We start from the raw sequence: 26,862 nt of genomic DNA, 5'->3' as shown, positions 1-26,862 counted from the left end.
TCCACTCTCGAACGGCACGAGGGAAAAACGACCACTTAAATTTTTCTGTGCGAGCCCTGATTTCTCTTATTTTATCGTGGTGATCATTTCTCCCTATGTAGGTGGGTGCCAACAGAATGTTTTCGCAATTGGAGGAGAAAAATGGTGATTGAAATTTCATGAGAAGATCCCGTCGTAAAGAAAAACGCCTTTGTTTTAAGGATTGCCACTCCAACTCACATATCATGTCTGTGACACTATCTCCCCTATTTCGCGACAATACAAAACGAGCTGCCCTTCTTTGCACTTTTTCGATGTCATCCGTCAGTCCCACCTGATGCGGATCCCACACCCCACAGCAATACTCCAGAATAGGGCGGACAAGCGTGGTGTAAGCAGTCTCTCTAGTAGACCTGTTGCACCTTTGAAGTGTTCTGCCAATGAATCGCAGTCTTTGGTTTGCTCTACCCACAATATTATCTATGTGATCGTTCCAATTTAGGTTATTTGTAATTGTAACCCCTAAGTATTTAGTTGAATTTACAGCCTTCAGATTTGTGTGACTTATCGCGTAATCGAAATTTAGCTGATTTCTTTTAGTACTCATGTGAATAACTTCACACTTTTCCTTATTCAGGGTCAATTGCCACTTTTCGCTCATTACAGATATCTTATCTAAATCATTTTGCAAGTCGTTTTGATCATCTGATGACTTTACAAGTCGGTAAATGACAGCATCATCTGCAAATAATGTAAGACGGCTACTCAGATTGTTTCCTGTGCCGTTAATATAGATCAGGAACAATAGAGGGCCCATTACACTTCCTTGGGGAACGCCGGATATTACTTCTGTTTTACTCGATGACTTTCCGTCTATTACTACGGACCTTTCTGACAGGAAATCACGGATCGAGTCGCACAACTGAGGCGATATTCCGTAGGCACGCAGTTTGATTAGAAGACGCTTGTGAGGAACGGTGTCGAAAGCCTTCTGGAAATCTAAAAATATGCAATCAATTTGACATCCCCTGTCGATAGCACGTATTACTTCGTGAGTATTAAGAGCTAGTTGTGTTTCGCAAGAACGATATTTTCTGAAGCCGTGCTGTCTATGTGTCAATAAATCGTTTTGGTTCAAATGGTTCAAATGGCTCTGAGCACTATGGGACTTAACATCTATGGTCATCAGTCCCCTAGAACTTAGAACTACTTAAACCTAACTAACCTAAGGACAACACACAACACCCAGCCATCACGAGGCAGAGAAAATCCCTGACCGCGCCGGGAATCGAACCCGGGAACCCGGGCGTGGGAAGCGAGAACGCTACCGCACGACCACGAGATGCGGGCTAATAAATCGTTTTCTTCGAGGCACTTCATAGTGTTCGAATACAGTATATGTTCCAAAACACTACTGCAAATCGACGTTAGTGATATGGAAGTGTAATTCGACGGATTACTCCTACTTCCCCTGTTTGGTATTGGTGTGACTTCAGCAATTTTCCAGTCTTTAGGTACGGATCTTTCTGTGAGTGAGTGGTTGTATATAATCGCTAAATATGGAGCCATTTTATCAGTATACTCGGAGAGGAACCTGACTGGTATACAATCTGGACCGGAGGCCTTGCCATTATTAAGTTATTTAAGCTGCTTCGTTACTCCGAGGATATCTAGTTCTATGTTTCTCATCTTGACAGTTGTTCTTGATTGGAATTCAGGAATATTTACTTCGTCTTCTTTGGTGAAGGAGTTTCGGAAAACCGTGTTTAATACTGATGACACTGTCATCAGTGACTTCACCGTTGTCATCGCGCAGTGAATGTATTGATTGCGTCTGGCCACTGATGTGCTTTATGTATGAGCACAATCCCTTTGTGTTTTCTGACAGATTCCGAGACAGAATTTCGTTGTGGAAATTATTAAAAGCATCTCGCATTGAAGTACGCGCTATTTTTCGAACTTCTGTAAGCGTCTGATGCAGTTGTTAGATCGATTACTGTTGGTACAATGCCAGGCTATCAAGATTTCAGAGAGTTTGAACGTGGTGTTATAGTCGGCGCACGAACGATGAGACTCAGCATCTTAGAGGTAGCGATGAAGTGAAGATTTTCCCGTAGGAGCATTTCACGAGTGTACCGTGAATATCAGGAATACGGTAAAACATCAAATCTCCGACATCTCTGCGGCCGGAGAAAGATCCTGCAAGAAAGGGACCATTGACGACTGAAGAGAATCGTTCAACGTGACAGGAATGCAATCCTTCCGCAAATTGCTGCAGATTTCAGTACTGGGCCATCAACAAGTGTCAGCATGCGAACCATTCAACGAAACATAACCGATATGGGCTTTCGGAGCCGAAGACCCATTCGTATTCCCTTGAAGAGGGCCCGCACGACACAAAGCTTTACATCTTGCCTGGGCCCGTCAAGACCGACACTGGACTGTTGGTGACTGGAAACATGTTGCCTGGTCGGACGAGTCTCGGTTCAAATTGTATCGAGCGGATTGACGTCACGAATCCATGGATCCTGCATGTCAGCAGGGAACTGTTCAAGTTGGTGGAGGCTCTGTAATGGTGTCGGGCGTATGCAGTTGGAGTGATACGGGGCTCCTGATACGTGTACATGAGACTCTGAGAGGTGCCACGTACGTAAGCATCCTGTCTGATCACCTGCATCTATTTATGTCGATTGTGCATTGCGTCGGACTGGGCAAACCCAGCAGGAAAATGTGACACCCTACACGTTCATAATTGCCACAGAGTGGCCTCAGGAACACTCTTCTGAGCTAAACCACTACCGCTGGCCACCAAAATGCCCAGACATCAATATTATTGAGCATATCTGGGGGTGCCATGCAACGTGGTGTTCAGAAGCGTAGTCTTACGAATTTATGGACAGCCCTGCAGGATCCGTGGTGTCAGTTCCCTCCAGTACTACTTCAGACATTAGTCGAGTCCATGCCACGCCATATTGTGGCACTTCTGCGCACTCGCGTGGGCCCTTCACAATATTAGGCAGGTGTACCAGATCCTTTGGCTATTGAATGTACACTACTGGCCAGTAAAATTGCTGCACCACGAAGATATCGTGCTACAGACGTGAAATTTAACTGACAGGAAGAAGATGCTGTGATATGCAAATGATTGGCTTTTCAGAGCATTCACACAAGGTGAGCGCCGGAGGCGACACCTACAACGTGCTGACATGAGAAAACTTTCCAAACGATTTCTCATACACAAACAGCAGTTGACCGGCGTTGCCTGGTGAAGCGTTGTTGTGGTGCCTCCTGTAAGGAGGAGAAATGCGTACCATCACGTTTCCGACTTTGATAAAGGTCGGATTGTAGGCTATCGCGATTGCGGTTTATCGTATTGCAACATTGCTGCTCGCGTTGGTCGAGGTCCAATGACTGTTTGTCCGCAGCTCGTGGTCGTGCGGTAGCGTTCTCGCTTCCCGCGACCGGGTTCCCGGGTTCGATTCCCGGCGGGGTCAGGGATTTTCTCTGCCTCGTGATGACTGGGTGTTGTGTGATGTCCTTAGGTTAGTTAGGTTTAAATAGTTCTAAGTTCTAGGGGACTGATGACCATAGATGTTAAGTCCAATAGTGCTCAGAGCCATTTGAACCAATGACTGTTAGCAGAATATGGAATCGCTGTGTTCAGGAGGGTAATACGGAACGTCGTGCTCGATCCCAACGGCCTCTTATCACTAGCAGTAGAGATGACAGGCATCTTATCCGCATGGCTGTAACGGATCGTGCAGCCACGTCTCGATCCCTGAGTCAACAGATGGGGACGTTTGCAAGACAACAACCATCTGCACGAACAGTTCGACGACATTTGCAGCAGCATGGGCTATCAGCTCGGTGACCATGGCTGAGGTTATTCTTGACGGTGCATCACAGACAGGAGCGCCTGCGATGGTGTACACAACGACGAACCTGGGTGCACGAATGGCAAAACGTCATTTTTTCCGGATGTATCCAGGTTCTGTTTACAGCATCCTGATGGTCGCATCTGTGTTTGGTGACTTCGCGGTGAACGCACATTGGAAGCGTGTATTTGTCATCGCCATACTGGCGTATAACCCGGTGTGATTGTATGGGGTGCCATTGGTTACACGTCTCGGGTACCTCTTGTTCGCATTGACGACACTTTGAACAGTGGACGTTACATTTCAGATGTGTTACGACCCGTGGCTCTACCCTTCATTCGATCCCTGCGGAACCCTACATTTCAGCAGGACAATGTATGACCGCATGTTGCAGGTCCTGTACGGGCCTTTGTGGATACAGAAAATGTTCGACTCCTGTCCTGGCCAGCACATTCTCCAGATCTCTCACCAACTGAAAACGTCTGGTCAATGGTGGCCGAGCAACTGGCTCGTCACAATACGCCAGTCACTACTCTTCATGAACTGTGGTATCGTGTTGAAGCTGCATGGGCAGCTGTACCTGTATACGCCATCCAAGCTCTGTTTGACTCAATGCCCAGGCGTATCGAGGCCGTTATTACGGCCAGAGGTGGTTGTTCTGGGTACTGATTTCTCAGGATCTATGCACCCAAATTGCGTGAAAATGTAACCACATGTCAGTTCTAGTATATTTGTCCAACGAATACCCGTTTATTATCTGCATTTCTTCTTGGTGTAGCAATTTTAATGGCCAGTAGTGTAATATGGCTCTGTCAGTAATATCTGGTACCAATTATAAAAAATACGACTGCTTTGTGATCGCCTTATAAGACGAACGAAAATCCACACGCCGACGAGGTGCCCTTTGCCTCATCACGGAGCTGAACGCGGAACGCATTAAACAAGGTGAAGCGAATGCCGCAGAGTTATCGGTAAGACGCAACCCCGGGGACTTTACGACCGCGGGCGCGCAACAAACCCGCGGAACGTAAGACGCCGTCGGGTCCTCGGTTTGCGAGACGCGGCGTCCCGCGCCGCCGTAACTCGGCGCGCTGGCAGGTTAAGCGTCCCGACTCTTGCGCCGGCGGGCCCGATAAACAAGCCCTAAAAATTAATGCCGCTCCTCTCGCATCGACCGGCCGGCAGGTTTCAATTCGGCGGCAGCCACCGCCGGGGGCTCCGCTCCAATGATTCACCGGCCGGGCCGACACTTATTGAATACCGCAAACTTGCGGTCTCCGCCGAATAACTCCGTGAATCATCGCAGCCGCCCCCCTCCACCCCCGGGCGGGTACCCCGGCCGCTTCCAAAGCCACAGCCTCAATTATTCAGTCACACCCCGCACGCAGCCTTTCGCTTTGGCAAACACACAAAGTGCATTCACCACTGGGCCGGCCGCAGCGAATTCCGTTCTAAGTAATATACGCTCGCTCGTACGGAAAAGGGGACAGGAGGGGGAAAAAAAGAGAAAGAAATCGGCGAGGAAACTGCTCTAGCAATATTTAACGGAAACATAAGGGGGGAGAGAGAGAGAGAGAGAGAGAGCAAAGGGGGAGGGTCGATCGATAGGTTTCCTTGATCGGCTCATAATTCCGCGGTCACCCAGTGGCGCCAGACAGGGGACGGGTCCCTTATGCGGTATTCCTTCCTCTAATTACTGCGAAACTGCCGTTTCCTCTGTGCAGAGGGAAGCGGAGTTCATAAGGGACAACTTGGTGAATTCATACGTGATGGAATTCGGTTTAATTAGAGACGTGACGAAAAGTATTCTAAAAAAAAAAAATACTGACTGTCGTTAAAGGCAGCTCGGTTGACTGTGCTTTTCCCTTTTCACGCTTATAGGTTTGGAATTTAGAAATCGTTTCATTCACGGAGAGGATACTACGTTTAAAAGTCCCCTCACTGTGCCTGTTATAAAACGTATGAATTTAAATACATGCCAATGCAAACGATAAGCACACCACACTGAAACTTTATGTTGGCTCCTGATTCAGCTTCCAACACTAAAACACTCTTGTGTGGTATTGTTTCCTTGGCGCATTATGGAACGTAGGGCATAGTCTTTCTCTAATATGAAAAAACCTTTCAAAAGCGCTGACGATATCACTTTTTTTTTATTGAATAACACTGACAATCCTGACATTGCCCACCTATTAATTTCGCCAATTATCAATTACAAACAAAATAAAAAATGATCTTTTTGTGAAATATCGAAATAATTTAATTCCAATGTGTCCGTGAGACACCTTTCAAATTATCAAAGAGTTTCCGCATGCTGGACGCATCCGCTTCGCGTGTCTTCAACGCAAATTTGTAAACGTCTCCATGGCAACGCCTCTTCTTAGCTCCGTAGACGGCTGTTGTTTCCGTTTACAGCCGTTTACGCTTTGCAGTTGAACGTTGTCAAAAGCCAGTTGTCACGCAATTCCTTAGTATGAATCAACTGTAGGAGTGTCTTAGTAGTGGACAACAAATCCTTTAACACTTTCTGTCATTCAGTGACGTATTATTGTAGGTACTTTCAGATGTGGCATATGAGGGCACTGTCTGCTAAATATGTTACGAATAGAGTTAGTAGCAAACCTATGTAAATAAAAATGTGAATGTTCGTTTGTTCACAATCATCTATCTCCAAAAGCGCTTGAGCAATTGCGATGTAACCGTTGTAAGCTTAGTTTCCAGAGCAGTGGATGTTGAAACAATGAGTGTTATGGAGTCAGAAAAACAGTTTCACTGAGAATTAAAGGCAAAACAATATTTAATATAAAAGCATACACTGTAAATATTTTTAAAAAAGGATATATTTCACCAGGACCAGAAAACTGTTTTGAAATTTGGACATATATATATATATATATATATATATATATATATATATATATATATGAGAGAAAGATATTGACCGATTGCTTTGAAATTTTGACACAACATTGAATTCTAATACGGGCGTGTAGGTACCTAATCCTTTAATATATGTATATTTTAATACCTCTCACTTTTCATTATTTATCGCCGATTGTCAATTTACGCACCATACAGAGATCTTTTCTAAATCATTTTGTAATTTGTTTTAATCTTCTGTTGACTTTACTAGACGGTTAATGACAGCGTCATCTGCAAACAACGTAAGACGGCGGCTCAGATTGTCTCCTAGAGCGTTTATATACAGGGTGATTCACGAAGACATGCAAATATTTTAATATGTTATTCTATAAGTAAAACTAAAGAAAAAAGTTCATATAAACATAGGTCCACAAATGTTTAGTTACGGAGTTACTGCTAGTAAAAGATTTTGACTGAAATTTAGCAACTTCGGTAACATGAAGCCATCGCAAAATTGTATAAGGTTAAAGTAAAGCACGATTTCCATCTATTTTGTTGTCATTGATTTGGTGAATCTAATAACAATCATGTCCCAGATGTGTATCTGCAGTAGTTTTCCAGAACATCCAGAGAAGCAAAGAAGCAATTTCGTAAATTTTTTAAATTTATTAACTACTTGACCAAATTTGTTTTTTAAATTCCAGACAATTGCACAAATTTGTCAAAAGAAGTTATAGAGAATTTAATTTTTGAAAAATCACCACGACAAATCTATTTCTGGGGAAAATATTCACTTAAATGTGTAGTAACGGCGTTGGTGAAATGTGGAGGCGTGCCGTCACATTGAAAACGCATTTGCAATCCCGTAGCAAGTGGAACATCTTCGAGCAAGCGGGATATTTCTTGTTGAAGGAATTGTAAGTACGTCTCATCAGTTAGACGTCCTGGGAAAATGAATGGTCCAGTAAATTGTGTGTTGATTATACCACACCACACATTTATGCTAAATCGCTGCTGGAAAGTGCGTTGTACTGTTGCATGTGGGTTTGCTTCAGACCATACGTGCACTTTAAATTGTTTACACCATCTCGAGTAAACTGTGCCTCATCAGTAAATAAATTGTATTTGTGTAACTGCTGATTAGTATTTAACCAGTTGCACAACTCCAAGTGAAGGGCAGGATCTCCCGGATGTAAATAATCCACATTTTGTTTATGGTAAGGATACAGATTATTCTACTTCAGTGTACGCCATACCTTAGATTGTGAAATGCCTAATCATTGAGAGATACGTCGTGTGCAGGTACTCGGGTTACGCTGAACAACATCCATAATATCCTCATCATTGTCTTCACGTATCGAGCGCTCGTACTGATTATGAGCACTAAGTACAGAACCTGTCTCCCATAACATTCGAAATACTCCACTAATGGTTCGTGCATTCGGAATCCTCTGACTTGGATAACGTACGTGATATTCGTTAACTGCAGCCGTAGCATTATCATCACATTTGCTACAAATAAACACCATATCGGCGTATTTCTTTGTCGTAAATTTGCAAGACATCCCTAGTTTACAAATAATCTACAAAAGTTACCATGTGGTTCCACTTCAATACACTGTTCTTATTATGTTCTTTCACCGAACAATACAGAAAACCAACTAGTTTCAAGGTTAGGAAACGACTGAAACAACTCACTAACTGTTGCCAACAATGACGTAAATGTTTCTACATTCTTAATGAGAGGTAAACAAATTTATTTGTATAATAACCTTTACTTCTCTGGATGTTCTGGAAAATTACTGCAAATACACGTCTGGGACATGTTTTATTAGATTCAGCAGACCAATAACAACGGAATAAATGGAAATCGTGCTTTACTTTAACTTCGTATAGTTTTGCGGTAGCTTTATATTAGCAAACTTGCTAAATTTCAGGCAAAATCATTTATTAGCCGTAACTCCGTAACTAAACATTTCCGGAACTATGTTTATATTAACTTTTTTCTGTAGTTTTACTTGTACAGAAACATATGAAAATATTTGCATATCTTCGTAAATTGTAATCGTATCCGGACACCTGGCGCCCTGGAATTCAATATGGTCTTGGCCCACCCTTAGCCTTGATGAAAACTTCCACTCTCACAGGCATACGCTCAGTCAGGTGCTGGAAGGTTTCTTGGGGAGTGGCAACCAATTCTTCACAGAGTGCTACACTGGGGAGAGGTATCGACGTCGGTCGGTGATACTTGGCACAAAGCAGGCGTGAGAGGTGGCATGAGCCCCCTCTCATATTTCTATCTTACGATTCTCCTCTCTAATTGCATGCGGTGGAAAGTTACTATTCCTTCACATGCGGACTTCCCACGCAGCGTCTCTCGTCACCCGGGTGGTCCGGTGACAGGCGGGCTCTGTTGAACTGGAGAGGGTTAAGCCGACGGGTGCGAGGAAGTCGAGTGAATGCTTTGCAGACGCCGACATTGTCAAAAGACACGCCCGGAGGGGTTTGAAGTAGCGGCTGGGCTAGAGGTTCCGTTACTTCGCAGAATCTTAGCGAAAACACTTTCTGGCGGGCTACCAGCGAGGCGTGGGAATGACTTGTGTACCCAGGCAGTTGTGGCGGGAAAATTCCCGCGCTTTCTGCAAAATAGTAACTGTGATTGGCTTGCTCAGGGCATACCTCCGTGACGTAGCAAAATCAGCACAGAAATTGGCGCCAAGAATCTCCATTGGTGGAATGGTAGTGCTCCGGCAATGGAGTGGAATTTTCCGCCGGTTTTCGAGTTGCTGATTGGAACGTTTAACCACGGCCACTGTCGTGGGGGCGGGAATGTTGTGTGTTCGGCCTGTACGGGTGCTCTAGGTAGTCGGCTCTTGCCTTTCGGTCGAGGACGTCGAAGCAACCAGCCATCGCCGCCGATACGCCAGATCGTGTTCTGGCAGTCAAGAAGGCAGTTTGGTAATGTATGTCCGCAGCACCGGCAGATAGGGATATTCCTAGTCAATCAGAGCTCAGCAGAGCGCGCCTGTTCGTCTTTTTCTAACTTTGTTCTGTCTTGAGTAGCAGCAATTACTGTTGTGTTAGCTGTGTGTCTCTCTTGAGGTTTGAATGGCAAGAATTTGGCTCCACATACCACTTCGTCTTAAACCTCACGATCTAGTTTAGGGACAACTTCACCTTTACAGTGTTTGTATGAGTCTCCAATTTGAGCCAATTTGATGTATTATAAATATTTCATGTGTTTTTTTTATTATTTTGTGTTTAGTCTTAATAAATTATATTGTTATTTTGGACAGAACTTTCATTCTGTTAATCGGTAGAGCAACCCATCATTTCCCACTATGTTAATGAAACCTTCGTTTATTTAACTTATCAAATTAAATTATTGCAGGTGCCAAACTCTCTTCTACTCCACTGGCAGGGTTGATTAGAGTCAGTTAGCGTGTTTTTTTATCCTTGTGCAACAGCAAAAGTCGGAGTTAGAATAGGGGGGGCTTAGAGCATCATTTACATATGTAGATTCAAGAAGAATTTAGTGTCAAATACACTGCTAGCCCCGGCACCTCGCAGGCGTTCCAAAACATCCCAAAAGTGTTTTGCAGGATTCAGGTCAGGATTCTGTGCAGACCAGTCCATTACAGGGCTGTTATTGTCGTGTAACCACTCCGCCGCAGGCCGTGCATTATGAACAGGTGCTCGATCGTGTTGAAAGATGCAGTCGCCGTCCCCGAACTGCTCTTCAACAGTGGGAAGCAAGAAGGTGCTTAAAACAGCAATGTAGGCCTGTGCTGTGATAGTGCCAAGCAAAACAACAAGGGGTGCAAGCACCTTCCATGAAAAACTCGACCACAGCAGAACACCACCGCCTCCGAATATTACTGTCGGCACTACACACGCTGGCAGATGACGTTCATCGGGCATTCACCATACCCACACCCTGCCATCGGAACGCCACATTGTCTACCGTGACTCGTCACTCCACACAACGTTTTTCCGATGCTCAATCGTCCAATGTTTACGCTCCTTACACCAAGCGAGGCGTCGTTTGGCATTTACCTGCGTGATGTGTGGCTTATGAGCATCCGCTCGACCATGAAAGCCGAGTTTTCTCACATCCCGCATGTCTCATAGTACTTGCAGTGGATCCTGATTCAGTTTGGGATTCCTGTGTAATGATCGGGATAGATGTCTGCCTTTTCAATTGTCGACGGTCTCTGTCAGTCAACAGATGAGGTCGGCCTGTACGGTTTTGTGCTGTACGTGTCCCTCCACGTTTCCACTTCACTATTACACCGGAAACAGTGGACTTAGGGATGTTTGGGAGTTTGGAAATCTCGCGTACAGACGTATGAGACAAGTGACATCCAATCACGTGACCATGTTCGAAGTCCGTGAGTTCCGCGGACCTCCCCATTCTGCTCTCTCACGATGTCTAATGACTACTGAGGTCACTGATATGGAGTAATGGAGTACCTGGCAGTAGGCGGCAGCACAATGCACCTAATATGGACAACATATGTTTCTGGGGTAGCCCGGATACTTTTGATCACACAGTGAATATATAAAGGGAAACACTGAACACTGTTACCAATATATATATATACACTCCTGGAAATGGAAAAAAGAACACATTGACACCGGTGTGTCAGACCCACCATACTTGCTCCGGACACTGCGAGAGGGCTGTACAAGCAATGATCACACGCACGGCACAGCGGACACACCAGGAACCGCGGTGTTGGCCGTCGAATGGCGCTAGCTGCGCAGCATTTGTGCACCGCCGCCGTCAGTGTCAGCCAGTTTGCCGTGGCATACGGAGCTCCATCGCAGTCGTTAACACTGGTAGCATGCCGCGACAGCGTGGACGTGAACCGTATGTGCAGTTGACGGACTTTGAGCGAGGGCGTATAGTGGGCATGCGGGAGGCCGGGTGGACGTACCGCCGAATTGCTCAACACGTGGGGCGTGAGGTCTCCACAGTACATCGATGTTGTCGCCAGTGGTCGGCGGAAGGTGCACGTGCCCGTCGACCTGGGACCGGACCGCAGCGACGCACGGATGCACGCCAAGACCGTAGGATCCTACCGCACCGCCACTTCCCAGCAAATTAGGGACACTGTTGCTCCTGGGGTATCGGCGAGGACCATTCGCAACCGTCTCCATGAAGCTGGGCTACGGTCCCGCACACCGTTAGGCCGTCTTCCGCTCACGCCCCAACATCGTGCAGCCCGCCTCCAGTGGTGTCGCGACAGGCGTGAATGGAGGGACGAATGGATACGTGTCGTCTTCAGCGATGAGAGTCGCTTCTGCCTTGGTGCCAATGATGGTCGTATGCGTGTTTGGCGCCGTGCAGGTGAGCGCCACAATCAGGACTGCATACGACCGAGGCACACAGGGCCAACACCCGGCATCATGGTGTGGGGAGCGATCTCCTACACTGGCCGTACACCACTGGTGATCGTCGAGGGGACACTGAATAGTGCACGGTACATCCAAACCGTCATCGAACCCATCGTTCTACCATTCTTAGACCGGCAAGGGAACGTGCTGTTCCAACAGGACAATGCACGTCTGCATGTATCCCGTGCCACCCAACGTGCTCTAGAAGGTGTAAGTCAACTACCCTGGCCAGCAAGATCTCCGGATCTGTCCCCCATTGAGCATGTTTGGGACTGGATGAAGCGTCGTCTCACGCGGTCTGCACGTCCGGCACGAACGCTGGTCCAACTGAGGCGCCAGGTGGAAATGGCATGGCAAGCCGTTCCACAGGACTACATCCAGCATCTCTACGATGGTCGCCATGGGAGAATAGCAGCCTGCATTGCTGCGAAAGGTGGATATACACTGTACTAGTGCCAACATTGTGCATGCTCTGTTGCCTGTGTCTATGTGCCTGTGGTTCTGTCAGTGTGATCATGTGATGTATCTGACCCCAGGAATGTGTCAATAAAGTTTCCCCTTCCTGGGACAATGAATTCACGGTGTTCTTATTTCAATTTCCAGGAGTATATATATATATATATATATCAACTGCGGTTTTTAAAATAAAAACCCCCATTTTTATTACATACTCGTGTAGTACGTAAGGAAATATGAATGTTTTAGTTGGACCACTTTTTTCGCTTTGTGATAGATGGCGCTGTAATAGTCACAAACATATGGCTCACAATTTTAGACGAACAGTTGGTAACAGGTAGGTTTTTAAAATTAAAATACAGAACGTAGGTACGTTTCAACATTTTATTTCGGTTGTTCCAATGTGATACATGTACGTACCTTTGTGAACTTATCATTTCTGAGAACGCATGCTGTTACAGCGTGATTACCTGTAAATACCACATTAATGTAATGAATGCTCAAAATGATGTCCGTCAACCTCAGTGCATTTGGCAATACGTGTAACGACATTCCTCTCAACAGCGAGTAGTTCGCCTTCCGTAATGTTCGCACATGCATTGACAATGCGCTGACGCATGTTGTCAGGCGTTGTCGGGGGATCACGATAGCAAATATCCTTCAACTTTCCCCACAGAAAGAAATCCGGGGACGTCAGATCCGGTTAAAGTGCGGGCCATGGTATGATGCTTCGACGACCAATCCACCTGTCATGAAATATGCTATCAATACCGCCTCAACCGCACGCGAGCTGTGTGCCGGACATCCATCATGTTGGAAGTACATCGCCATTCTGTCATGCAGTGAAACATCTTGTAGTAACATCGGTAGAAAATTGCGTAGGAAATCAGCATACATTGCACCGTTTAGATTGGCATCGATAAAATGGGAGCCAGTTATCCTTCCTCCCATAATGCCGCACCATACATTAATCCGCCAAAGTCGCTGACGTTCCACTTGTCGCAACCATCGTGGATTTTCCGTCGCCCAATAGTGCATATTATTCCGGTTTAGGTTACCGCTGTTGGTGAATGACGCTTCGTCGCTAAATAGAACGCGTGCAAAAAATCTGTCATCGTCCCGTAATTTCTCTTGTGCCCAGTGGCAGAACTGTACAAGTCGTCGCCACGCAATTCCTGGTGCATAGAAATAAGGTGTGGGTGCAATCGAAGTTGATGTAGCATTCTCAACACCGACGTTTTTGAGATTACCGATTTACGCGCAATTTGTCTGGTACTGATGTGCGGATTAGCCGCGACAACAGCTGAAACACCTACTTGGGCATCATCATTTGTTGAAGGTCGTGGTTGACGTTTCACATGTAGCTGAACACTTGCTATTTCCTTAAATAACGTTGACTATCCGGCGAACGATCCGAACACTTGGATTATGTCGTCCAGGATACCGAGCAGCATACATAGCACACGCCCGTTGGGAATTTGATTACAATAGACATACATCAACACGATATAGACCTTTTCTGCAATTGGTAAACGGTCCATTTTAACAAGGATAATGTATCACGAAGCAAATACCGTCCGCATTGGCGGAATGTTACGTGATACCACGTACTTATACGTTTGTGACTATTACAGCGCCATGTATCAGAAAGCGAAAAAAGTGGTCCAACTAAAACATTCGTGTTTCTTTACGTACTACACGAATATGTAATAAAAATGGGGGTTCCTATTTAAAGAAATGCAGTTCATATCCTTTTGACCTATGGCAGCGCCATCTAGCGGGCCAACCATAGCGCCATTTGGGTTCCCCCTTCAAGCTAGACGAGTTTCGTTCTTTGCAGTTTTTTCGTTTGATGCTTATTTCGTGAGATATTTGGTCCGGTCACTATCAATGGACCACCCTGTATATATAAAGCTGTAATTGTGGCTTATTGGTTTATGATTTGGAATATTACTATTACCACCAGTACAGAATCTGAATTTGCAATAACAATAATCAAGCCTCAAGGTAAGAGAGAGATGGAAAGAGGAGATGAGTAGTGGGATTGAACTGAGTGATGGGGAGAGAGAGAGAGAGAGAGAGAGAGAGAGAGAGAGAGAGAGAGAGAGAGAGAGATGGCAGGAGGAGATAGAGAGGAGGAGAAGATGGACAGAGATAGGAGGAGGAGGAGGTGATAGAGAGAGGGGGGGGGGGAAAGTGGAGGAGATAGGCAAAGAAATGGGGAGGTAAGATGGACAGAGACACGGTAGAGAAGATCGGGACTTATGTACAATTCCCATACATATGAGATATGTGTGCTTCCTGTTTTCTGTCTTTTCCATTTAAGCAGACTGAGTCACAGCAAAGCTCGGCGGGGTAGATTTAGTATTTAATAAATTTAAACGTCATGCATGATGCGGAGTTTTTTACTCACCTACTGCTTATGCTGTTGCATGTCCTGCACTGTGATAGGTAGGTGGTCTGAGGTCCATGGCAATTGTCACCTGACAGTAGGGCATTGGTATGCCAAATTTTGTTGAAATCGCCCCATTGATTTAGGAGGAGATGTGGAACTTAGAAACAGGCATATACACATATTTACATCCATTTTTATGACGTGTGTGGATGTATGCTATGTGACCAAAAGGCTGCGTACACAGTTTTCCTTCCACTCATGCAACTTACAACGTGCAACGACTTCTTTTACTACTGCGGAGTTAGACATTGTGAAATGCTGTTTCCTAGTTCTGGACAAAACGACCTGACATGCTGTCACGGGATCAGCTGTTGGCGGAGTAATCATCGTATCAGGAAGGTAATTGTGTCTAGCCGGCCGCTGTGGCCAAGCAGTTCTAGGCGTATCAGTCTGGAACCGCGGAGCCGCTACGATCCCAGGTTCGAATCCTGCCTCGGGCGTGGGTGTGTGTGATGTCCTTAGGTTAGTTAGTTTTAAGTAGTTCTAAGTTCTAGGGGACTGATGACCTCAGATGTTAAATCCCATAGTGCTCAGAGCCATTTGAACCATTTGAATTGTGTATACTCAAACCGTTGTACACTTGGAATAGGCACGAGTCATAACGGGGTCATTGGAAGACGTTCCGAATCAAAACAGTGTTGCGACAGCCCATTTGTCGTCGAGCTTAGGCTAATGATGAGATTTTCCCAACATCCGAGCAAAGAGTGACACATGGAAATGTTTTCATTGCAGCAAGTAGATAGAGTGTTATCCCTGAAGTCAACTTTTCTGGTTATTAGTTTCCCAAATTTGTTATAAGTAACATGAAAACCTTTCGTAGCCGCTGTAAGAATAGTTTCCACAGCAGGGGCTATTGAAAGAATAAATGTTGTGGAAGTAGAAATAAAGCAAAACGATATTTAATATATAAGCAGTCCGGTTTGTGCAACTGCCAACCCACAGGTTTTAAATACTTTTTTTTAAAAAAAGGATGTATTTCAGCACCACCAAAGATCTGATGATGAATAAAACCTTTAGTGTTGTTGTTGTTGTGGTCTTCAGTCCTGAGACTGGTTTGATGCAGCTCTCCATGCTACTCTATCCTGTGCAAGCTTCTTCATCTCCCAGTACGTACTGCAGCCTACATCCTTCTGAATCTGCTTAGTGTATTCATCTATTTGTCTCCCTCTACGATTTTTACCCCCCACGCTGCCCTCCAATGCTAAATTTGTGATCCCTTGATGCCTCAGAACATGTCCTAGCAACCGATCCCTTCTTCTAGTCAAGTTGTGCCACAAACTCCTCTTCTCCCCAATCCTATTCAATACAGCCTCATTGGTTATGTGATCTACCCATCTAATCTTCAGCATTCTTCTGTAGCACCACATTTCGAAAGCTTCTATTCTCTTCTTGTCCAAACTATTTATCGTCCATGTTTCACTTCCATACATGGCTACACTCCACACAAATACTTTCAGAAACGACTTCCTGACACTTAAATCATACTCGATGTTAACAAATTTCTCTTCTTCAGAAACGCTTTCCTTGCCATTGCCAGTCTACATTTTATGTCCTCTCTACTTCGACCATCATCAGTTATTTTGTTCCCTAAGTAGCAAAACTTCTTTACTACTGTAAGTGTCAATAGTATCTACTATATAACATAAAATTATTTATATCGAACTGTGTGGTTACGTCCTCACTACGGCGCCAAAAATAAAGTAATAAACCATCCTGTGTCACTGAAAGTGCCGTCAATATCGAAACACACTGATACATTCAACAACCCCTTAATACTCGAAAAGTCAAATAATCTTCGCATACCACCACTTTCAGGTTCCTTCTTCCTGAGGGGTGCCCACTCTGCATGCCGAGAAGAATGAAGATTATCATGTTATTGTTCAGCATTGCTCTTGTTTCTCTCTGGAGGATAAACATTTCCTTATTCGTATTACTGCACATTTTTGAGAGTGTAGTTAGTACAAGCTTCTGCTTTCCTAAGGTCTATCCCAGTCCCTGGCACTACAGAATCACTGATGAGGCATTAGCATAAAAGATTAGGAAGAACCTTGTGCTAAAAATGAGAAAACTACGTAGTTTACGTTGTGTGTAATACATCGAAATTTTTGTTAACAATGTTGACACATTTAATCGTATTGCTAATAACAAATCATTAAAGATATATAACGTTGAAGCAGACGTGAAGGCAGGGAGCATATCACAGTCATCTCACGCTGATCACACCTGCTAGGCAACCATTTGTCTGTCAGTGTGTGTGTGTGTGTGTGTGTGTGTGTGTGTGTGTGTGTTTGTGCAGAGACAAAAAAGAACTTTACTAACGTGCAAAGCTTGTAACCACAAGTACTTTCGCTGTGAAGGCGTTCCTGCTAAAATATAGCTCTAAATTTCTGTTCTATAGCAAATGGGCAGGTTACCCTACGCAGCTCCACATATGCATTCATAATGCGCAAATCTTTTCGCGGTAGGTGGCCGATGGCATTTCTGTCACAGCTATCATTTCCCCTCTTTGTTGCTCCGTTTCAGTGTGGTGCCTGGGAAGGAAAACTGTCGATAAGACTCCGAGTGAGCTCTGATTTCCTTGATTTTCCAGTCATGATCATTTCGCCTTCATGTTAGTAGGAGTAAATTCACAAGGTGTTCAGGAGTGGTCATTTCGCCTTCATGTTCAAATGGTTCAAATGGCTCTGAACTCTATCGGACTTAACATCGGAGGTCATCAGTCCCCTAGAACTTAGAACTACTTAAACCTAACTAACCTAAGGACATCACACACATCCATGCCCGAGGCAGGATTCGAACCTGCGACCGTAGCGGTCGCGCGGTTCCAGATTGAAGCGCCTAGAACCGCTCGGCCACTCCGGCCGGCGCTGTTCACATCCAACTGCCCAACACTACTGTGGTGTCACCACCAGACACCATACTTGCTAGGTTGTAGCATTTAAATCGGCCGCGGTCCGTTAGTATACGGCGGACCCGCTTTTCGCCACTATCAGTGATTGCAGACCGAGCGCCGCCACACGGCAGGTTTAGTATAGAGAGACTCCCTAGCACTCGGCCCAGTTGTACAGCCGACTTTGCCAGCGATGGTTCACTGTCTACATACGCTCTCATTTGCAGAGACGACAGTTCACAGAGTTATTACAGTTGTAATAACTGAGATTAACTTGCGTTCTACAATAACTTGAGAAGATCTTTATTAATGTTAGAAGCTAAATGTTTTATAAGCAAACAAAGGGTCTTTGGCTATAAACGTAACTTACGGAACTTCATAGACATTACGTTTGGCCTAAAAAGCCTCAAGAAAAGATACGTTCGCGAATGTTTTTAACTGTAAAAATTCTGCAAGCTTCTGCAGATTCGCGTTATGCTGCGACGTGACCTTTGCGAAACACTTGCAACAGGTCAATTTGCTTGGTATACCCGTCCTAGGCTACAATTAGGCGGATATGGGGCCTCCCCGCTGCCTTGCTCGAGCTCAGATGAATACTGCACTTAACAACATTAAAGGTCGTACTCAATCTCAATGGCAAGCTCGTTCGTAAGAAAATTACAGCTTTTGCGAAAATGGGGTCATCCTCTCATTTGACTCACAGAGGTGGGACGATAAACATAGTAATATGTTATTTCCAAGTATCTCCCAACTCAGCATCTGCTACGAAGGACAAGGGCTCTGATCTTACACTGAAGGAAAACGAAGTATTTGCCTCGAGGTCGTCTATTCAGATCCAGTGTAGGTCAGTGACTATTGAGGACAACATTTTTCCCTTGTCACTGTAAGCTCTATAGCGCTGTTTCAATACCCATTTCCTGCTGAAGTCACAAAATCGCTCGTCTGATTCCTACTCTTGAAGTGTGACAATGTATGACATGAGATTATCGAATGTGGGAGATATTTACCAAATAATTTGAAATTTTGTTCGATGACCGGGAACTCTTTGACATAAGCTGTGGTACTAACTATCAGTGACACATGAAAATTTTTGACGCACCGGACCTCAAATCCGGATTTCGTACTTACCACGAGCGGTCGACTTAGCTCCTTTTCTATGTCTTCTGTATTGTATTAAAAATATGCTCCTTCTTCAGAAATTTTGTCCTTTTTTAACAAAAAAGACTACAACTGTGAAACAAATGGGGATGACTGACAGAATACAAGGTACAGCTATTGTCGCATCAAGAGAAAGGAGTGTGCATAAGGAAGCCATGAAGTAAAATCGGATGCTGGAATCCATACTCCAAGTGACGGGTACTGTATTGTGCACTGGATTGCAAACAAATACTGCCGAGAATCGTTCCTCAGTGAAGACGAAAAATAAAAGGGGGCACATACCGCAGCACAGTGGAAAGATCACGATGAAATTCTCCTATTGCTTGATCATCCAGGTATAGCTTCTCGTACTGACTATTGGATTGCCACGCCAGGAAGAATGAGACTACAATGAATGGAGACCAATATCCCACAGTGAATTGTGCATTGTTCCATCATCGTCTTTTAATTCTAGCTTCTCCTACTCGCTATGAGCCAGCTGCGCTGAAGATCGTGAACTGTACTCCATGAATAATTAGACAAATACTGTCTATGTATAAAATACATGTTTGACTATCCGTTGTTATTATTTTAAACCCAAATATCAACCAATTTCAATCATGGACCGTCTTCACGGGTAAGGTTTAAAATGGTTTAAGCCGCCACATTCCGTTTGTCGTTACTTAAATAATGTGTAGAGCGTGCCACGAATGTCAATACAAGACACAGAACTTTTAGAAGCAGGCATACTAATACTAACCGTAAATTAGTATTAGTGTAACTTAGTATGTCTGCTTCTAAAAGTTCTGTGTCGCATATTTATATTCATGGCATGCTCTACACATTATTTAAGTAATGACGAGTGTAATGCGGCGGCTACAGCTATTTCAAGCCTTATCTCTGAAGTAGGTCCATGACTGAAACCGGTTGATATTTTGGTTTAAAATAAAAAAAAGCTGATGGTCAAACATGAATTTTATATGCTACTTGATAGTCACCTTCCAAAAATTTTAAAGTACTGTCTACATTTTGGGTTACGGCGGATCTAACAACGTCGTTCCTGCAAGTAGTTCCAGAATTCGAAAGTGTTCTTAGTACCGTCTTGAGACAGATAATGCACTGCTTGCCCGCGAAGCTACATCTCACCACTAGTTTTGGTACGCGGGTAATATGTCTCAGGCGGAGATAATAGAGTCTTAGGTTCAACATGATTTGGTATCACTCGAAGAAAGTACGCCAACATGTGCTTCACCAAGTGCTACACTGCAACTAACACCGTGTTCATCGTTACCTTGGTCTTCTCAGCCCGTGAACAGTGATGAACCCACTATTAGGATCACGTGTAGACTCGATCTGTTAGCCTGCTTGCCGTTAACGGCAATAAACCACATCGCAGTGACGTTGAGGTCCATCGTAACCACTTCGGCTCTCGGTGTTCACTCCCTTTACCGATCCAAACCTTCATATGTCACAATGTCTACATCTTACGCCATGGCCACTATATTCATTACCTAATGCTCGCCAACATTGTTAGTTGGATTTCCACCCAGGAAGAATGAGACTACAATGAATCGAGACCAATATTGTTATGGACGTACGCTCAAGTTCCATGTCTGATTCCCCAACCACTGAGTGAGGAACAGCGCCCAATCACAGCTTTGTGATATTCCGTGTTGAACTTCATTGTACTGTTTCTCCCATTAAAATTAATTTAGTACTGTGGTGTCACCGCCAGACACCACACTTGCTAGGTGGTAGCCTTTGAATCGGCCGCGGTCCATTAGTATACGTCGGACCCACGTGTCGCCACTATCAGTGATTGCAGACGGAGCGCCGCCACACGGCAGGTCTAGTCTAGAGAGACTCCCTAGCACTCGGCCCAGTTGTACAGCCGACTTTGCTAGCGATGGTTCACTGTCTACATACGCTCTCATTTGCAGAGACGACAGTTTAGCATAGCCTTCAGCTACGTCATTTGCTACGACCTAGCAAGACGCCATTTTCAGTTACTATAAGAAATATCTTCAAGAATGTATTCTGAACAGATAATATTGTGAATGATGTACCGTCAAGAACGACGTTCATCATTAATGGACTAATGTTAAGTATCAAACTAATTACGTCCGCTTTGTGAATTCTCATTCCTTGTCATGTTCCAGACCTCACCTCAGTATAGTTCTTCCCTCCTCATGCCAGCCTGCGTGAGCTAAAACGCGTGCATTTCGGCCTCCATTCGTAACACGGTGTTGGCTCTTCTGCTAACACAAAAAGTATAATAAAAGTAGAGAATCTACGGTACAGTTAGTTTCCGGTTACTTATTGTATATATATCATAGCAGTGAATTTTGCTGAAGTTGGCGCTATTACTCCACTTTCCATTACAAGAAAATTGTAAATGACTACAATAGCAGTTTCTGAGCAAAGCAAAAGCATTAATGAACCACATGGCAAATACCGAGCTGCAACTGCTGTTGTCGTTGTTGCTGTCGTGGTCTTCGGCCAAAGGACTGGGTTAATGCAACTCCCCAAGCTAATTATAGTATGCAAGCCTCTTATCTCCGAACAACATACTGCGACCTACATCCTTTTGAACCTGCTTCATCTCTTAGTCTCCCTCTACAATTTTGACCCCACACAGTTACCTCGAATAATAAATTAGTGATCTCTTCACGTCTAAGAATATGTCCTGTCAACCGGTCTCCAATTCCATTCAGTGCCTCCTCATTGGTTGATAATCTGTCTGTGAGATTTTCAACTTATACTTCTGGACATGCCTAACCTCGAGAAAAAAAACGGCCGAAAAGAAAAAGCTTTCTGATACTTCAGTTTATATTCGACGTTAACAAATTTCTCTTTTACAGAAACGTTGCTATTGCCAGTCTACATTTCATATTCTCTCTTCCGCGGCCACCATCAACTTTTTTACTGCACACCTAGCAAAACTGCTCTACTACATTTAGTGTCTCGTTTCCTAGTCTTATTCCCTCAGCACCGCCTGATTTAATGCGACTGCATTCAGCTACCCTTGTTTTCGTTTTGTTGATGTTCATGGTATATCCTCTCAAGATTCTATCCATTCAGTACAGCTGCTCTTCCAAGTCCTTTGCTGCCTTTGACAGAATTGCAATGTCATCGGTAAAACCTACTTCTTCTTCTTGAACATTAATTCCCTCAGGAAATTCTCCTTTAGTTTCTTTTGTAAACCCTCGTCGCCAGTTTTGAAGAGGCCTCATATCTTCTTCTGTGGAGGCCGAGTTGTCATTGTTGTTACGGTAGGCAGAGTTTGTGAGTTCGTGAAACGGTTTCTGGTGCAGTACACCGCTAAGACAATTTCTTCCTGCCGCTATTACACAGCCATGCCCCAGAGTCAGGTAACAGGACAGGAGAACGAAGGTTCTACAACACTCCAACAAATTAATAACAAAGTCACACAAATGAGTTAAAAAGGTTTAAGTATCTTTGTGACTTGTTGAATAATGAAGTCTGCAACACTGCACATAATATAACACAAAAAGGCCCTCAATGGCTAAGTACAAATAATCGTGCGTAAACTTCACAGTACATAGCAAATGCAATTTACAACAACTGACTTCACTTCTAAGAGTTCACTAAACAACGTTTCCTGTCTAAGTCAGCTCTGGACGATGATCTATAACCAAGATGGCGAGAGCTGCTCTTCTACCTTCCGAGTAGACCTCTGTCCGTCGTGGTCCGGTCGTTGTCGGATTGTACTCGGCCGGCAGTTGCCCGAGGCCAAGTAGATATCTTCATCCTCAGCACCGGCCGTGGCGCTGGTGGAATTCGTGCGAGTGGCGAGTCTCTATGGCACTGGCACCAGCTCGCATCTCTGCGCCTGTGGTGCTTTTTCCATGGCTGTGTCTGGTTCTGACGACACAGCAGTTTCCTTTACAGCTTACTCAATGTACAAGTCGAATAACTTCGGGAATAGGCTACAACCCTGTCTCATTCCCTTCTGAATGACTGCTGACTTTTCATGCCCTTCTGGTTTCAGTAAAAGTGGTATATAATCTTTCGCTGCCTGAGTTTTACCCTTAATATCTACATAATTTCATAGAGTGTATTCCACTCGACATTGTCAAAAGCTTTCTCCAAATCTACAAAAACTGTAAACATACGCTACTGGCCATTGAAATTGCTACACCAAGAAGAAATGCAGATGATAAACAGGTATTCATTGGACAAATATATTATACTAGAACTGACATGTGATTACATTTTCACGCAATTTGGGTGCATAGTTCCTGAGAAATCAGTACCCAGAACCACCACCTCTGGCCGTAATAACGGCCTTGATACGCCTGGACATTGAGTCAAACAGAGTTTGGATGGCGTGTACAGGTACAGCTGCCCATGCAGCTTCAACATGATACCACAGTTCATCAAGAGTAGTGACTAGCGTATTGTGACGAGCCAGTAGCTCGGCCACCATTCTGGAGAATGTGCTGGCCAGGGCAGCAGTCGAACATTTTCTGTATCCAGAAAGGCCCGTACAGGACCTGCAACATGCGGTAATGCATTATCCTGCTGAAATGTAGGGTTTCGCAGGGATCTAATGAAGGGTAGAGCCACGGGTCGTAACACATCTGAAATGTAACGTCCACTGTTCAAAGTGCGAACAAGAGGTGACTGAGACGTGTAACCAATGGCACCCCATACCATCACGCCGGGTGATACGCTAGTACGGCGATAACGGATACACGCTTCCAATATGCGTTCACCGCGATGTCGCCAAACACGGATGCGACCATCATGATGCTGTAAACAGCACCTGGATTCATCCGAAGAAATGACGTTTTGCCATTCGTGCACCCAGGTTCGTCGTTGAGTACACCATCGCAGGCGCTCCTGTCTGATATGATATTTCCTATCTCATCTTGCATCTACGTTCTCTTATCTTTCCACATTATTGCCTTCAAGTACATTTAATCCTTGTATAAGCCTTCAATATTCTCCTTCCATCTTTCAGGTTTCCCTTCTCCGTCTGACTTCTTCACATTCATACAGTTGCTTTCGTTTTCTCCAAACGTCTCCGTAATTTTCTCCTAGGCGGTATCTGTGTTGGGTGAGAAAATGAGCATACTGGATGAAAAAAAAGAGAAGTGCTGCTAACCTTTCAAGACATGTTTCTCACGCATAGAAAAAGAAAGTGTATGATATGGACATGGGTTCTGAAACACTTCATGTAGACTTTACAACTCATTTTCTTTTCTTCAACGAATTACCAATTAAAAATATAATATATATATATATATATATATATATATATATATATATATATATATATATATATATAATAGTGAACTGTATCCATCTGGATACTTTAAAATAGGTTTACTTATCAGATATAAATATCGAAAATGTAACTAATTTTGGGTTACTGGTACTGAACATCATCTGACGGAAACCAGTTTGGAAAGATAATATGTGAAAGGATGTGTTTGCCAACTAAACAGTGCACCAACGCAGCGATCTATTGGTGTGTCCGATGTTCTGGTGCTACATCAGTTGTATCTTCTTGAATGGTTTCTACCAGAAACAAGCCGCATAATACAATATAGGGCCTCGTTCCCTAGAATAAAGAAAGACGTACCTTTGGCTGCTTTATGAAGTTGAAAAGTTGACATAATGCGAACACTTTAACTCAGCAGTTTCAGGTGGTGCGTGCATTGAGCTGTAGTTGCGTTAAATACCAGTAGAAGTCTGGCATGTACTAGCTCGTTTAACAACACTACCAATCTCAGCAAGCAATTGCGCGGTAACCAATACCGAATGCTTAGAAAGTTGTGAACTGTTAGTTGTTTTGTTTTCGTACAGCATTTTTGAAAAATTGAATAGACTAATCTTCCTCCACCACAGAGCTCTATTACGATCCTCAAACACCAGAAGGGACCGACGATCCCTGTGACCATGTGTGTGTACTGCTTTCGCAGAAACACAGAACATGGGTGTAGGTTGGCAGGGCTGTGAGAGTAAGGCACGACCTGTTACCCCGCACCACCCTGCTTCCTTCTGGCGATCGCAATTCTAGTTTCTTTACTTTGGCGCACGACTACCAATTTATAGAGTCCGGGCTCAGCACTATAGCGACCGAGAAACGAAACCTGTCAGCCTTCGATCACGGCGAAAGTCTTCCCCGAACGTGCAAATAGAGTTATTTTCGGTTGTTCCTCTTCGTTGAATATCTTATCGATTCTATGTGTAGCGTTCTCAATGCTATAAATGCCCACGAAATGTCGAAATCAACATTCTGCCGATTTTGTAACTGTCGAACTGGACGGGAAAGAGAAATAAGATAAACTTCTTAAATCAGAAAAAAATTCTGTTCAACGGCAGGAAAATGCTGCTGGTTCTCAATAAAAACGATCTTTGTTGGAAGCTGAAACAGAGCCTAAAGAATAATGCAAGCAAAGACCACTTGGGACGTTCTTGCAAAAGTAAACATTACGGTCAAAAAGCCCACGAACTTCATCTTTTTTTAACAATGAATTTCAGAGCACTGAGACTTTGTCTTCAGCCACTTTACGTGAAAACCTTCTAAATTTGTAGTTATAATCATTTACCAATATAAATAAATAAATGAAATAAAAATTGATTCGACCTTCGAAAAAAATAAATACTAATTTTGCCAAATATGAAGGCTATACTTTAACGTTGCTGATGACAAGACACAGTAAAAAAAACAAACGAACCAGCACATCGCACGAAGCTCATTCACGCAGGAAATGTTCGAAATACCCTTATGTTTACGTTTGGTTAAGTTGCAGTTCTTCGGTTCATCGAGACTGTTGCAATTCAAAAAACATTAATGTTGAGATGCGTCTCGGCTGAATGCTTTGTAGACGTTATAACGGTCCAGTTGTATACATTCTTTTATTTCCAACTAAAATATTGATGTCAAATACATGACTGGGAAAATATGAATTTGAAACTGTTGCTGAGTGATGGAAGAAGGGCGACATATGAATAAAGAAATATTTTTATTAATAATTTCAGAAAAAAAATTGTTTCGTGCAATAGGGAAAGAACTTTCGAGATGTCACCCAGATTCTGGTTCCTGAGAACGCAGTTCCCAGTAGAGCGATGTCAATGGGCAGTGGAGGCAGAAGACGATGGACCGAAAGGCAGAGGATCCACAACCCGCAGTTGCCCCGCAGGGACAAGCAGGTTTTGTAATTGGAAGAGAGCCGTTGCATAGTATCCATTCTGGACTGACCGATACATATCTGCGCCACAGTTATTGCAGTTATAAATGATTTCTTTTTAAACGCTGTTAGGAAGTTATTACTACCAGCAGCAGTGCGTGTAATATAATTGGAAAAATATACCCTTCGTTTTCAGTTCACTGATGAGTTGTTTATTTTACATAGTGAGCTGAGTGAAAGTATTCTCATTTTAATTTTTGAAACAATTTGCGTAGTCTGCAGGTTTTAATTTTCTGTGTGAAACTGAGAAAGTTTTTTTACTCTTTATTTTGTCATTTAGTACCCTTTGCTTTGGTTAACACCGCTAGGAACGCCGGAATATTACTGAGTGCAGTCGTATTCGAATCCTAGGGCCGCAGATACGATTTTTGGACTGGTGCATTAAACTTCCCGGGGTACCATTATTTTAGGCCCATTATAACGGTGAATCACTCGAGACAAATTAGAATAACTTCCATGCTCTAGATTGAAGGTAGGCTTAAGATACTTTTAAATAAATTCTCCTTCCATTTTTTTACAAAGGGATCTCCCACAGCGTGCAGATTCCTGTATTGCCTTACTTACATGTAGCAGCAACTCTTTAAG

The sequence above is a fragment of the Schistocerca nitens genome, chromosome 8 (assembly GCF_023898315.1).
Source record: "Schistocerca nitens isolate TAMUIC-IGC-003100 chromosome 8, iqSchNite1.1, whole genome shotgun sequence".
Taxonomy (NCBI): Eukaryota; Metazoa; Arthropoda; class Insecta; order Orthoptera; family Acrididae; genus Schistocerca; species Schistocerca nitens.
The sequence above is the reverse complement of the archived record's forward strand: the minus strand, read 5'-3'. Positions refer to the sequence as shown.